We start from the raw sequence: 16,259 nt of genomic DNA on the forward strand, positions 1-16,259 counted from the left end.
CCCCGAAATATTTAAGATATATCTTTGTCTCGTTGTGCTCCGAAAACTCCCTCCATCTCAACCCGCGCTTTGCTATCCCAAAATTATAACGCGCGCAAAAACTCCCACCTCCTGCCAAATCCCGCCACGCGAAATTCCCGTGATACCCCTAACCTGAAAGAACAACCTAGTTCACATCCATGGGGCTACTTTCGTAACTTACCCCACATTTCAGACAAGCGCGTCCCTAAGCCATGGTTCCCCCTCCCATCCCCTCCTCCCCCATTCGTATACCGAGGCCATTGAAACCCGCGAAGCCCCACACCCTCCTCCGTCCGCCACCCAGCCGGAGCCTCTTCCCTGACAACGTCGTCCATAGCAACACCTCAATGTCCCTCATCCACCACACCGGATGAGGATCCATCGTTGATCTTGTCGTCCCACTGGTTTAGCCACCCCGTCCTCCACCTCCAAGGAGCTGCCCCGACGTTCCCCTCATCTTTCGTGCCACCTCCATTCCCACACCACCATCTTCACCTGCGCCACTGGAAGAGCATCATCATCACCGATTCCTCGGATGAAGCTGAGGCCTAATCGGCGCCACCAAAGAGGTTCTACACTAATCACCGCATTTGCTTCTTGATTGGATCTCACAATGCTGTCGGCGCTCGGCCCCGAGCCGACATGGCGCGGATCCATCCCCGACAGCGTCACTGGCCACTTCCTCCATGACGTCGCTCCCTCGGCAGCGACGTCCACATCAGTAGGAGCTGCTGCTGCTCCAGCTCTCGCTCGCATTGCTGCTCTGCTCTTGCTCTCGGTCCCCTGCCTGATTGCTCTTACTCTTTCTCGCGCTGCTGCTCTCGCTCTTGCTCTAGCTTGCGCTGCTGCTCTCACTCTTGCTCTTTCTTATGCTGCTGCTCTACTCTTGCGCGTGCTGCTGCTGCACGAGCAGCAGATCCTGCTCTCCCTTGAGCCCCTGCAGCTGCTACCCGAGATGCTACTACACGACCAGCTGCCCCGGCTCTCGCATGTGCTGCTGCTTAGGGTGCTGCTACAGTTGGTACTACTTTTCTGCTACTAGAGCGTTCAGTTTTGACAGTAAAATTCAGTTTTGACAGCAAAATTCAGTTTTGACAGTTAAATTCAGTTTCGACAGTTAAGTTCAGAGATGAGCGGCTGATGTATTTTACATCTAGATCATTGTGGTTATGTATTTTACGTCATCAATTGGAGATGCTATTAGAATTCCACTCAGGTTAACACCGTCTCTCTTGTCCTGCTTCAGCCTCACCGTCGTACAACTCACCGGAGCTGCTCCAATGATGAAACCCTCCATCACAGCGGAGCAATACCCCGGGATCCATCACCTGACGCCTAAGATCTTCTTCCCCTCCTTCGATAGCCAAATCAGCAGGAGCATCCTCACCAACCAATCCAATCATGCTGAGATTGACATGGCTTCGCCAAAGAGGTTGTACACTTGTTGCATCGCTTTTTTACTCTACATGTCATATATATTGTCCACTAAGCACACGTAGTAACGTGAAATATGATTACTTTCTCCTACTATATGACAAGCAGTGAGGTACCAGGCAACTTAGCTATCTGTGATGGACTCTCTTGAACGCCATCATTATTTATCTCTGTGCGTTTGAGCTGTGCATTTGTAGATGGGCCTGGGAGTTGAGCTAGTAGGGCAGTGGCCTGGGTCCAAAGTAGTACAAGTAGCACAAAAACAGTTTTTGAGTGTAGGCTTTTCCCTGATCAAGCCTGCCTACTAGAATCGCTAGTGCTTGAAAGGAAAAGTGAAGGAAAAACATAGGAATTGGAAAGTTTCCTACGGTACTACTATTCATGCATTTGGTTCAAAGGAATGGAGCAAAGGAAAACTATAGGATTTGTTCCTTTAGTGTCTCCTTGAAAGAAAAACCATAGGAATTTTAATATCCACTTGTCCTCCTTTTCAAATTCCTATTCATGAAGAACAAGACTAAGAGATAGTAGCGTAATAGCATTATAACCGTACATTTTCTTGTGGTTTGACTTAATCTCACCATGCTTCTTTGCATCCTGTGATCTTCCAATTCTTGTGACCGAAACGCCCAGATTGGCAGAAACCATGTGTTTTTAAATTCTCTGTTTTGCACGGGCATTCCTATCGTATTACTATGCATTTCCTATCCCTGTGTTGTTAGAATCCTCCAATTAAAACGAGCCCTTACAGAATTACTTCTGTTACAGATAGTTGTCAAAGAAAACCTTATGTGGTTTGTCATGTTCATGCTGTGCCGTCGTCCACCCCAGCTCAGCTGCTCCAATGACAGAAGGGTCCACCACAACAGGGATCCGGCCTCCAGATTGTCTTTCGCTACCTTGGACCTTCTTCCTCACCGCCGACAGCCACGACAATTGCATTACCATCATCAACCGAGCAGATTACCTCGAGGACTACACGGGTCCGCAAGAGAGGTCGCACTCTTTCATGTCTGCTAATGCTATGCATCGCTTAATATTACATGCTACTTTATCGTCCTGTTCACCGATTAGACTCTGAGTCCGCTCCAAACTAATGCTCAAACTTGAGTTTTTAAATGATTGCGGGGTACATATCAGGGCCGCAATCAATAGTATCTATCTACTATATGGTTAATCTCTGGTGTCTACTATGAGTTTCATGTCGGGTGGGAAACAAACAGTAAAGAAGCCATTATCTGTATTTTTTAACTGAAGCCATTATCTGCCTACTATCATTGGTTTTGGGTCTATCCCCAAGTTGCTACCATCACTCTGGATTTCTGCATGCACTCCTTACATAATCTCACTATGTTTTATTCCTATGCATGTCAGTTATTGTACACAATGGAACTGAACATGTAGAGCAAAAGAGACGAGCCTTGCATGGCAATAAAATTTCATGCAGACATCGCTCCATGGTGGGTGCAAAGGCAGCCCCCCCCTCCCACCCATTTTGGATTGTAATCAAGAGGAAGATAACTGTTCTGAGGGGGATTCAGAAGAAGAAGACCACTCCTATTTACCCGCTGAGGTCTTCGCTCTAACTTGGCATGCTGATGTTGGTAATATCATGCATATGGTGCCTTGCATTGCTTACTCTATACATCAAATATGTCATCTGCTTAGTTTAGACATGCTTTGTGTGAATGCTATATGTTTAGTTTCTTTATCATATATGTGAATTATGCAATGCCATCTTGTTTAGCCAAGTATCATATATAAGAATTTTGCAATGCCATCCGGCTTAGCCATTCATCTTATATGTGAATTATATCCTGCCATCCTTTTTTTCATTATGTATTACATTTGTCAACAATGTTAGTACATTCAAATACTCTTCGTGTGCATCAGCCATTTGACATGGTGATGGAAAATTCTGGAGTGAAAACAAGGTCTTCAAAGTAGACTATGCTATCTGGCTATCTGACGAATTGCATATCTTGGTGGTTATGGATAGCTCCTCAGAGGAGGATTCAGAGACAGATGACCAGTCCTATTTCCCCCTTGAGGTGTATGCTCTAACTTGGCAGGGTTATGTTGCTCATATCGTGCGTATGGTGTCTTGCATTGCTATGTCATTTGCTTAGTTTACACATGCTTTGTGTGAATGCCACATGTTTAGTGTCTAATTACCATATATGTGAATTATGCAATGCCATCTTGTTGCAAGACATTATATATGTGAATTATGCAATGCTATCTTGTTGCAAGGCATTATACATGTGAATTATGCAATGCCATGATGTTTAGCCAATCATCATACATGTGAATTATATCATGCTATCCTTTTTTTGTATTATGTGTTCCATTTGTCCACAACGTTTGTATATTCAACTACTCTTCCTGTGCATCAGCCATTTGAAGCAGTGATGGAAGTATCTGGAGTGAAAGCAAGGTATTCAGAGCAATCAATGCTACCTGCTAAAGCAGACATCTTGCTGGTTACAGATAGCTCCTCAAAGGAGGATTTAGAGACAGATGACCAATCCTGTTTCCCCCCTGAGGTCTATGCTCAAACTTGGCAGGGTTACATTACTCATGTCGTGCACGTTGTCTTGCATTGCTTGGTTTTTACATCATATATGCGATTGACATCTGCTTACTTGCTTAGTATATAAATCATATATTTTTATTATATCATGCCATCATGTTTACATAGACATCATCTAACTGAATTATGGCATGGCAACCCATTTAATAAAGACATCATATAGTTATATCATCTCATCCTGTTTAGTGTTTACTGTCATCATATTTTGAATTTATGTCATTCTATCTGTGAATTATATCATGCTATCATGTTTCCATAGGTGGCATGTATGTGAATTATGGCATGCCAACCTATTTAATAAATACATTATATAGTTTTTTTGACTATGTACTGCAAGGCAACAGCCTCACAGCTCTTTATTCATCAAAGTAAAAAAGTTCTCTGTACAAAAAAGGGAAGGAAAGAAATGAAAGTAATTACAATACTGACATAGAGAACTAGGGGAGGGAGGCTATCCAAGCTAACAGGCTAGCCCTATATTTACATTTGATCCTGTGTGCTAAAAGAGAGAGGTCATGCACAAAGTTCCTCCTCCAAGATCTAAAGCAAGGATCCTCATTTCTGAAGATTTTCCCATTCCTCTATGTCTAGATATCCAAGCTGCTGTGAAGACTACCTCAGGGAAGAAAGGTTTATTGAACTCTTTCTTAGAAGCTGAGGCCATCAGGAAGGTAGACTGATTAGGTTGGGCCAGCCAAGATATTCCAAGATAATTCCAAACTCACTGGCTAAAGTTGCATGAGAAAAAGAGATGAATTATGTCTTCATGCATGGAGGACTGACAAAGAACACAAGTATCATCCTGAATGTGCCAATGTCTCCTTTGCATCATGTCTCTAGTATTGAGACGATCCATCAACAGAAGCCACCCAAACACTTTAATCTTGAGGGTACAGGAGCATTTCCAGATCCATTTGAAAATTGGATCAATCCCCAAGTGAGAGAAGGTGAAATCATAATACAGCTTGGACTGATACTCCCCAGATTTAGATGGCCATTTCCAAATGTCTTTCTCATTTGGGCTCAGACTAATGGGGTCCCGCAAAACATGAAGTTGGGATAGCTCCAGGAAAGCTTCAGAAGAAAAGGGAAGGTGGAAACCTTCAACTAATGATTGATAACCAAAGAAATCCTTGACTGAGATCATATCATCAATGTCAAAATAGTGTAGTCTAGGGAAACGATCCTTGAGTGCAATCACTCTATTATCAATTTTCCAACGATCAAGCCAGAACACCACCGTGTCACCTGCATGCACCTGTGGAGTGACTAACAGACAGAACTTGTCATAAAGTTTTAGAATGTCACGCCACCAAAAAGAGCCACAAAGCTGAGTAACTTGTGGAGGTGATGAATGATAATAAGAATCCCAAATAATCTCAACCCAAGGGACATCTCGTTTGTTGAAAATTTTGAACAAATGCTTCATCAAAAGGTCTTCATTCTGGATTCCCAAATGGGTAACACCTAGACCACCATGGTTTTTGGGTCGCCAAACCAAATCCCATGCAGTAAGCGATTGACGGGGGTTATCAGTGTTCCCTCTCCAGAGACACTGCCTCTCAATCCTTTCGATCTGCTTAAGAATACCCTACGGTAGGGATAAGGAGAATAGGAAATATATGGGCATTGAAGAAAGAACTGACTGAAGGAGATGCAGCCTACTACCCTGGTTGAGCAGACAAGAAGAAGCAGATAATCGTCTCTCGATACGATCGACCAAAGGCATGAGATCATAAATGGTTGGCCTAGATGTGCCCATGGGTAAACCAAGGTACGTGAAAGGCATTGAGCCAACCGAGCAGCCGAGCAAAGTGGCAATTCTAGCTCCTTCCTCTTCAGACAAGTTCATTGGAATCAGGGAGGATTTACTGAAATTAACACGCAGGCCCGTGGATTCAGCAAACTTCTGCAGCATATCTTTGAGAGCAATTAATTGGCTATCAACAGTCGGCAGCACAATCAATGTGTCATCCGCGTACTAGACATATATAGTTATATCACGTCATCCTGTTTACATAGTCATCATATTTTGAACTTGTCTTTCCATCCTTTTTAGTTAGCCATCATATATGTGAAATTGTGTCATGCTATCCTGTTTAGTTAGCCATCATATATGTGAAATTGTGTCATGCTATCCTGTTTTGTTAGACAACATAAATGTGAATTATTTCATGCCCTCTTTTATTCCCCACTATCCATTGCACCTATCTATCATACAATGTCTGTATATTCAACTAATTTTCTTGTTTATCAACCATTTGAATTGGAGAGGGTGATGGCAGTATCTAAGGGAGTAACAATACGGTCTTCACAAAAGATAGTGCTACTAGTCGATGCAGATAGAACCACGGTTGTACTTGCCCAAGAACCAGCCCCACCACACATAACCGAGGCTCACGCAGATTGTACCCCTACCCAATTGGACAGAGAACCAGCTACACCCCTTCTAAACCCAACCCCAGCATATAGTAACCCAGTTCCAATTGATACAACACTGTCTCCACCACAGAGCACCCAAACACGAGCAATTAGTAAGGGAACTGCAGTGCCCAAAGCACGAGAACCACCACTCTGAATCCCAACTCAATGCTTAAAGCAGAAGAAGAATTGTTCTTAGGTCAGGTTCTGTAGCTATGGTTCATACTCCTTTGCTCTTGCATCACTATATTTACTCATACCAACTATTTTCAAATTTGGAGGATGGAATTGAAACTCCAATGGTGCAACAAGTACGTTTTAAACCTGTTTCTTCAACTCGTTTGCTGTTGTAACTTGCTCTATGTTGATTTCAGTTTCAATTGAATAAACAGTTATGTTCTCATGTCATGCACATTACAAGTGTTGTTATTGCTCTGTAGTTTCCCACATTTATATTCTATCTATTCAGCTTTATCTTAAACAGATATTATTTGAACAATGTCTCTATCTTGATTTAGCAACAAAAACTAGAATGATACAGACCATACAGTGACCATGGTACATAGATATATGTTTGTTTCACCCTGTTATCCTGTCCACTTTACTACTAAACCGATTTACCAAAATGAGTTTCATATACAACATGGTAAACCTGTGATGTGTCTTCTTATTTCTCTTTTAGAATGCGGACAAAATATTGGAGAAGAGTACCCCATTATGCAATGGTAAAGAAAGTAATGTAGATAATGGTCAAGATAGCGAGACATCCCTGTTTGTCTCCAAGAAAGCTGATAAAACCTATCTTGATGAGACTGAGACAACCCAAAAGTCCCGTCTTGATGTAGTGTTCGAGTTACTGGCCACTACTCCTAGCACAAGCTCTTCGAACTCGCTCCCTGAATCAGTTCGTCTTCTTGAGTCTCAACTTCAAGTTGAAAGACATCGATCAGATGTGTTGCGACACAAAGCCGAAGGACTAAGGAAGTCCCTGCAGAATTTAGATGCATACTTTCGGGTGCAACAACAAGTGCTGGAGGATTTAAGCGCCAAACAAGAGAAAGTTAATAAGCTTGCTAACCATCTTGGCATGTAACACCAACGATGCAGCTATATCTCCCATGTGTCGAAGCACGACTTAGAGGCATAACCGCATTGTGGTTTTGTCGCAAGAAGGGTCATCTTCACACAATCCCATGTAATGAACAAGACTGAGATAAAGAGTTGGCTTACAATCGCCACTTCACACAAGTACTTAAATAAAACATACATCATTCAGAGTACGCACATAGTCCAACTACGGACGAAGCCAAAAGAAAAGAAGATAACCCGACTGCTAGATCCCCGATCGTCCCAACTGGGCTCCACTACTGATCAACATGAAACGAAACATAGCAACGACCAAGATCTTCGTGGAGCTCCCAACTGAGCCCGGTTGCATCACCTGCACTGGTATCATCGGCACCTGCAACTGTTGTGATAGTATCTGGTGAGTCACGAGGACTCAACAATCTTATAACCCGTGAGATGAAGACTATTTAAGCTTATGGGTAGGAAGTGGTAATGAGGTGGACCTGCAGCAAGCACTAAGCAAATATGGTGGCTAACATACGCAAATAAGAGCGAGAAGAGAAGCAACGGAACGGTCGAGAAGCTGGAAGTGATCAAGAAGTGATCCTGAAACTACTTAGGCACAATCATAACACAAAGACCGTGTTCACTTCCTGGACTCCGCCGAGAAGAGACCATCATGGCTACACACGCGGTTGATGTGTTTTAAGTCGAATCTGGTGTCAAGTTCTCTACAACCGGACATTAACAAATTCCCATCTGCCACATAACCGTGGGCACGGCTCTCGAAAGTTTATACCCTGTAGGGGTGTCCCAACTTAGCCCATCACAAGCTCTCATGGTCAACGAAGGATATTCCTTCTCCCAGGAAGACCCGATCAGTCTTGGAATCCCGGTTTACAAGACATTTCGACAATGGTAAAACAACACCAGCAAAGCTGCCCGATGTGCCGACAAATCCCGATAGGAGCTGCACATATCTCGTTCTCAGGGCACACCGAATGGGCAAGACGTTGGGTTGGCATAGACCCTGGTTGCCCAGGGGGCGCCAGACATCGCCCAGGTTGGGCCAGCACTTGAAGGAGCACTGGTCCGGGGGGTAAAATAAAGATGACTCTTGAGTCCAAAGAACCCAAGGGAAAAAGGCTTAGGTGACAAATGGTAAAACCAAGGTTGGGGCTTGCTGGAGGAGTTTTATTCAAAGCGAACTGTCAAGGGGGTCCCATAAATCACCCAACCGCGTAAGGAACGCAAAATCAAGGAACATAACACCGGTATGACGGAAACTAGGGCGGCAAGAGTGGAACAAAACACCAGGCATAAGGCCGAGCCTTCCACCCTTTACCAAGTATATAGATGCATTAATTAAATAAGATATATTGTGATATCCCAACATAATCATGTCCATCATGGAGCAATCTTCAACTTCACCTGCAACTAACAATGCTATAAGAGGGGCTGAGCAAAGCGGTAACATAGCCAAGCAATGGTTTGCTAGGAAGGGTGAAAAGGTTAGAGGCTGACATGGCAATATGGGAGGCATGGTAAACAAGTGATAGGTAGCGCAGCATAGCGATAGAACGAAGCAACTAGCAAGCAAAGATAGAAGTGATATCGAGGGTAAAGGTCATCTTGCCTGAAATCCCGCAAGGAAGAAGAACGAGTCCATGAACAAGACAAACGGACGTAGTCGAACGAATCCTCACAACTCCGGAACTAAAACGAAGCTAACGAGAGAAGCAACCCGGAAAGAAACAAACAACATGGTAAACACACAAGCATAAGCATGTCATCATGCACAAACAAGTATGATGCATGTCCGGTTTAATGAGGCATGGCATGGCAATATGCACAAACAACACTACAAGTTAAGTGGAGCTCAATATGCAACGAGTTGCATATTGACGAAACACCACATCAATTATTTAGTTTCTCTCTCGGTTATGAACAAGACAAGATTAAATGTTGGTTAACATTGCAAGAGGTGAGGCATAATTAATCTAGCTATTTAGGCAAGTTTAAATGAGTCCGAAAACAATAAACAACAATTCCGAAAAATCCCATATGTTATTTAGCAATTTAACGCAAACAACAATTTTAAACATTTTAATTGTTGTTATCATAATGCGGATGATATATGCAAGTTTTAGGCAATTTTTATGAAGATGTTAACATGAGGAAGATATGAAACATTTGTCACCGTGGTGGAAAGAAAGGGTGCCACGGCGATGATCCGATAAGTCATTGAGATACTGGTGCAAAAGAGCAAGTGTGCGGATGTGCGGAACATGCAAAAGATGGTGGGGTGATCCCGGATACCGGGTTCCCACGGGACGGCGACATGGCAAATGAGGAGGAACATGCAAAGACCTCTCGAGCATGGTGCAAACACGAGCATCTCATACAACACATGCATTCGTACATGGGCGGTTGTCTCGTTGTTATACCTTTGAAGCGTGCATTTCGGGGTGTTTCAAAATCGTCGAGGGAAGTAGTCGTTCACGGGTCGTAGGGGAAGTAGTCGTACACGTTTCATAGTCGTACATGTCGGCGGTAGTGGAAGTACATAGTGGTACACGGCGACGGTAGTTGTACACGTTACGTAGATGTTCATGTCACTGAAGTTGTTCACAGGGCCCAACACAGGGTCTTGGCGAAACCAGGGTGCATCTTGGCGGTCTCGTGTCTGTCTTCAGACCAAAACGAAGCAAGGCAAAAGACTCGGTGCGGTGGTACTTGGCAATCCACAGGAAAGAGGAACCATGAAGGGTGGCTCAAGGAAGAACACTGCAGCGAGGCGGCAAGGCCAAGGGAGGCGCAGCGGCAAAGCGGGGACTCGCAGCAGAGGAGGAAGTCGCAGCGTTGGTGCAAGGTGGCGACAAGATGAGGTGGTCGCTAGCAGCTACGAGCTGAAGAGCGGCGGGGACGAGGTGGCACAGGGCCCGACAAGATGAAGCAGCAGGATGGGGAGGCTCTCGAGCGAAGGGTGAGCGGGCATCAAGGACGGCGACAACAGAGCAGCGGCAGCAGGGTGAGGATGATGGCGACCGGTGCTACGGCCCCGGCGAGCTCCGGCCAAAACAATGGGGACGAGCGGTGCAAGGATCGGGAGCTCCTCTCCCGATCGAGCGGAGGCTACAAGAGGCAGAGGCGGCAAGCTTGGCACGGGCGCCGGGGCCGCCGGAGTTGACTGAGCTCAGGGACGAGCTCCTGACTGGCAAGGGGAGCGAGAAGCGCGGGGCAGCAGCCAGCAGCAGCTCCGGTGGCCAGCAGACGAAGCTCCAGGAGAGGTGGAGAAGTGGTGGCGCGGGCGAGGTGACATGGCGAGGCGAGGGACCGAGAGGAGCGTGGTGGCAGGCTGGAGGAGGAGGGCGCAAGGCGCGCGTGGCCATGGGGATGGGATCCCTCTCCTATGTGTGCGAGGAGGGAGACGAGTGAAGGGGGAAAAGGGGATCGAGCTGAGGCTCTTCCTGGCGGCGCAAGCGAGGGGAACGAGGGAGGAGGAGGAGATGGATCGGGGGGAGGCTATGGTTAGATAGGGTTTAGGTGTGCTGCGGGGAATGGTTGGGCCGGCCTGGTTGGTTAGGCCCAAGAGGCCGGCAGGTGCAGGCTCTCTTTCTCCCTTCCTCTCATATTTTCCTTAACAGAAAAGAATTAGAGAGAAGAAAAAGAAATAAAGGGTTAGGGAAAGAATATGCGCAAGGGGTTAATTTACTGGACTCACAAAAATAAGCTTGATCCAAGAAAATAGAAAGTGAGCGTGGGCGTAGAGTTGAATTCCACCACATTTGAATTTAATTCAAATAAGTGTGAGAAAGAAGTGGGTATTCGGTATGTCCAAAAATGTTGAGAAATTTGGTGGAGCTCGGGAAAATGATGAAAGAATTTTATTGGCAGAGTTGGAGACCAAGAATTGAGATAACAAAGGCATTGGGATTTACTTGCAAGTGTGTTATGATCAATTCCAAATAATGAAATATTTATTATAGCTCCCTAATAATAGTAGGAGACTTTGAATATGTTTTAAAGAGAAATCACCATGTGAATATCCCTCGATTTAAATAGATCAACGATCTATGCAATTTATTTAGGTGAGTTTTAAAAAGGGGTTGCATGATGACATGATGCAATGCACATGATGCAAGGATGAATGCAACGAACTGAACAAATCACACGACGAATCTCGGAATACAAGGAAGGCATCTAGAGCATCGGTCTCGGGGTGTTACATGGCAGCATTATGGGTACCCAGGATATTGTTTCTTGAGATTTTCTGAAGTAGTTTTAGTTCTAGACTTGTTTTGCTACGTCGTTTATTTGCACTAGTCGCCAACTTTGACAACCATTGTATGTTATATGCTACTTTGTTCCCTATATTTGTACTAGTGGCAAACTTTGATGCCTAGTGGATGTAATATGTGTAATATCCATGATAGCCTAGCGTAAGTTGCTTGCTTATTTATTTCCTTGTTGTCTTGTTTATTTGTTTTCTTGTAGTCAGTACAGTTCTTTTTCTGCGGTTTGCTAATGGCTGCAATAACCTATTTTTGAAAACTAGGCCACAATAACCATGGGCTACATATTTACTGTAGTGACCATGGGCCTTTTACGGGCCGTAGAAACAATGGGCATTATATGGGCTGTAGAAACAATGGGCCTTCTATGGGCCGTAGAAACAATGGGCCTTCTACGAGTCATAGCATCAATCGGCCTTCTATGGGCCGTAGGATCGATTGGCCAAACATGGGCCAATAACAGACCGCATTATGGGTCATAAACAAGCTAGAGTTCGAATCGTCCATTCATGGGCGGACCATGACGGGCCATCGTTAATCGGCCGTATTTGATGACGCTATGAAAATGGCCCAACGAATCAACGGGCCACAAACGGCCGACTGTAACCATGGGCTAAATTTGGCCCACAAGCAGAAAATGCAGTAATGGGCCGTAAGTAACCGAATGCTGGAAATGAGCCCAAGAATAAATGGACTGTGAGAAGGCCAAAAGATAACACGGGCTGGAAATGGCCCAATGGAATAATAGGCCGTTAATGGGTATAAAGTGATACATTGTTCATTATGGGCCAGTTTCACCACAGGCCGTTAATGGGCCAAGAGTTACAAAGGGCCTCTTATGGGCCAAAAGATGTCACGGGCCATACAAGGGCCAGAAGTTACAACAGGCTGGAATCATATTGGACGGCCCAGATGATGCTACTGGGACTAATTCGGATAGGTTGTAACGGGCCGTGACTTAGCGGGCTGTAAATGGGCTATATGCGAACAAGCCGTTAACAGGCTTCCCGTGGGCCGGCCCACTACCTTTTGACCAAGTCAAACGGGCCGGCCTTTTCATCGAAATGGGCCTCTGTTGGGCCGTGCCACATGTCGACATATCATAGGTGCCTTCGGTCCAATGAGTGAATGACATCTGTCCCAACGGTGAGCCGACACGTGGTTCCTCTGGCCATTGAGAATTTTAGACGAGGAAAATCCCCATTGGTCGAGGCTTTTAATGGGTTATCGGATCCAAACCAAAACCCATTAGCTTAACGGTGACCCGTTACGGTGGATGCCACGTGTCGGTCACCCTTGGTGAAAGCACTTCTATGATGCGTGATTTATCATCATGGAAGTGGACACTTCCGTGATGATAATTTTTGTAATGTCATGGAACACTTCTACGATAACACAGGTATGACTATATTGATTCTATCATAAAATCATCATGGATGTACATGCATGACAAAAAACGTGACCTACTGTGACAAACACGTATCATCATGGAAGTGTATTTTTTTGTAGTGCTCAAATGCTTCGGAGGTGGGTTGCTCTCAAATGACAAAAGCCATGCACTAACTCTGAGCAGCCACCGATTTATGGTGGAGGGGCTGAACTATTTATAGCTTGGAGGCAACCAGACATGATATGTCCAAAATGACCCTAGGTTACTAAGGAACTGACATGTGTCCAACGGTCGAATTCCAGACACACACGGCAACTTGACATGGGCTACAAGTAAAGCTGACTCATACAACTCTGGATAAGATTTGCTCTCATTTGTCTTCGCTCGATGGCATAGGATTTGGGTTGAGCATCACGTCGGTTTTTTGACTTTGTTCTCTTGGACCCCACTTGACAGTTCGGTTGTTCCTATGACTCAAGAAAGAAGAAAATGAAACTACAGAAGAAACTACGTCTTCGCACTCCATTGTCTTCAAACGAATGTCTTCACATGTCATTATCTTCGACATGAATGTCTTCGCGAACCACCATTGTCTTCAATGTCTTCATACATTTTAAGGGTCATCTCTAGTACGTGTCGGATTATGGGTTCTGCAAACCCTTGAAAGGTTCGATCTCCGAGGTGCGTGCGGAGATCTCAACCTACCTAGCCTGCCTTATCGCAATCCTCTTAAGCCTAGTGCGTCGTGCTCAAAGAGACAAAGAGACACGGTAGTTTATCCTGGTTCGGGCTACCTTGCGGTGTAATACCCTACTCCAGCGTTTTTGGTGGATTGCCTCGATGGGCTGAGGATGAACTAGTACAATGGATGAACTGGCCTTAGGAGGTGAGGTGTTCTTGAGCTCAAGAGAGCTGGTGAGGTGATCGGGTGAGAATGCATCCGATCCCCCTCCCTGGTGGTGGCTAAGTCCTATTTATAGTGGCCTGGGTCCTCTTCCCAAATGTTGGCGGGAAGGGGTCCCACAACGGCCATATTAGAAAGGGGAAAAGTAGTACATCCTATCCTGGCTAAAGTGGTCTTCGCCTGCAAAAAGCCTCTGGTCGTGAAGCTGCAATGGGCTCGGGGATGACCTCCGTCCTACCGCCCTGGTGGTCTTGGTCTTGTTGCACCAGAATGGAAACCTTTGGCTGATTCCTGAGGACTCCGCGCCTGTGGCTTGCCCCCTTGCACTGAAGGGGAAACTGGAACTCTGTGCTGCTGGCGCCCGCCTACCCTTGGTCGTCATGGCTCACGTCAGCTAAGCCTCGTGAGGTGCACCTTGCATAGAACTCTCCGCCCCTCGGGAGCCAGCCTGAGGAGGCCGATCCCCTCGAGGGTCTTGTTGTCGTCCGCCTCGCGAGGGTCTTGAGTCGTTGATGCTAAAGCTGGGCCGTACCAGGCCGTTGATGGAGCCACGCAGCGGGCCGTAGGAAAGCAAGTCTGGATACCCCCATATCCAAAACGTCGACAGTAGCCCCAGGGCCCAAGGCGTGCTCGGACTTGGCTTCCAGGCGAAGCCAAAGGGCAAGTGCGGAGCACCCCTAACCGCCTGCGGCCTTGATGACGCGTGGCGGTTGATGGGACATGTGCGTCTCCACTTCCCCATGCTGCCTTGGCAACTATTACCATCTGACAAAAGGGTTGCCATTTGCTGTCATGCTTTCATTGCCTTCCCTTCGTCTTGCTCCAGATCCCTTTCTCCCAATACCGAAAGAACTCACCGGATCTACCGATTCTCTCCTCCAATCTTCTGCCCAATGGCTTCTGAGAACAGCAAGGCTCCAGCCCCGGCTGCCGGCCCGCCTGGTACGAGACGGTGCTGACTGCACCCTCCGTCACCGAGGAGAAGCTCCAAACTGCGCTTCTCCTGATGGCGAGGAAGGACAACGAGTGGGGGGGAGACTGCGCTCTGGGTTGCCCCTGCCGCACCAGAACCCGCGAACTGGACCTTCTATCCTTTCTTCCTGCACAATGTCTGCTCGGGGCTAGTGCCCCCATTCTCCCGCTTCATCAACGCCATTCTCCACCCTTACGGCCTTCATGTGCTCCACATCCATCCCAATTCCATCCTCCTCCTGTACATCTTCGCCTTCTACTGCGAGGCGTTCGTGGGGGTGATGCCCTTCGTTGCCATGCTCTACCACTTCCTCTTCCTTCGCATGACTGGCAACCGACCTGCGGGGTGCATTGGTTTCGCCGCGGCTCGGGGCGGCAACGCGATCTCCCGCATCGGGAAGAAGGTGGAGGATGCCTTGAAGAAGTGGGTCCTAATGGACGCCAAGTACTCCCATGACCTGCTAGAGCTGCCAACCGAGCTCCCCTCCTCCGAGAAGGGGTGGCTTTCTGAGAAGATTGCCGACCCTTCCTTGAAGTCGTTGATGAAGAAGATGGAGGACGACCTGAAGAATGAGGAGCTAACGGGGGCCACGATCGTTAGGGAGTTCCTGATGTAGCACCTGGCACTGCTCCAGGACCGCTCCCGCCCCTTGTGGAAGCTTGGGGCACTAATGACAAGATCCTCCTGCGCTAGGATGCCCTTCCTGAGGAGGAGCTGAGCAAGGTGTCGCTTTCCTTGACTGGAAAGGATCCGAGCGGTCCTCCGGAGGAATGGCTCCTGTTGTACCGTCGAGTTGACGGAGAGGAGATTGCCGCTACCATGCCAGTCTTCGACGAGTTTGGGCCCGTGCTGACGGGGCCTCCCCCGCCGCCCACCTCCTTGGTGAGCCTGTCCTCCGGCGACCGTTCCTCCGAGTCCACCGAGGAGCAGGGCGAGGGGGAATCCTCTACCCCAAGGTAGAGGGAGCTCCTCTGTAACTTCCCTAATGATGACGACGAGGACGCGCCTCCGATGGTGGAGCTAGCTTGCCCCTCTGGGGTCACCACGAGATCCAGGGCAGCCTCTTCGAAGCAGCCCAAGCGGTCAGCCGGGAAGAAGGGCAGGACTGCGCAGATCCCCCAGGCAGTACTCGGCCTTCGCTAGCAGCATCCCGAGCAGTA

Source organism: Triticum dicoccoides, chromosome 5B (assembly GCF_002162155.2).
Source record: "Triticum dicoccoides isolate Atlit2015 ecotype Zavitan chromosome 5B, WEW_v2.0, whole genome shotgun sequence".
Lineage (NCBI taxonomy): Eukaryota > Viridiplantae > Streptophyta > Magnoliopsida > Poales > Poaceae > Triticum > Triticum dicoccoides.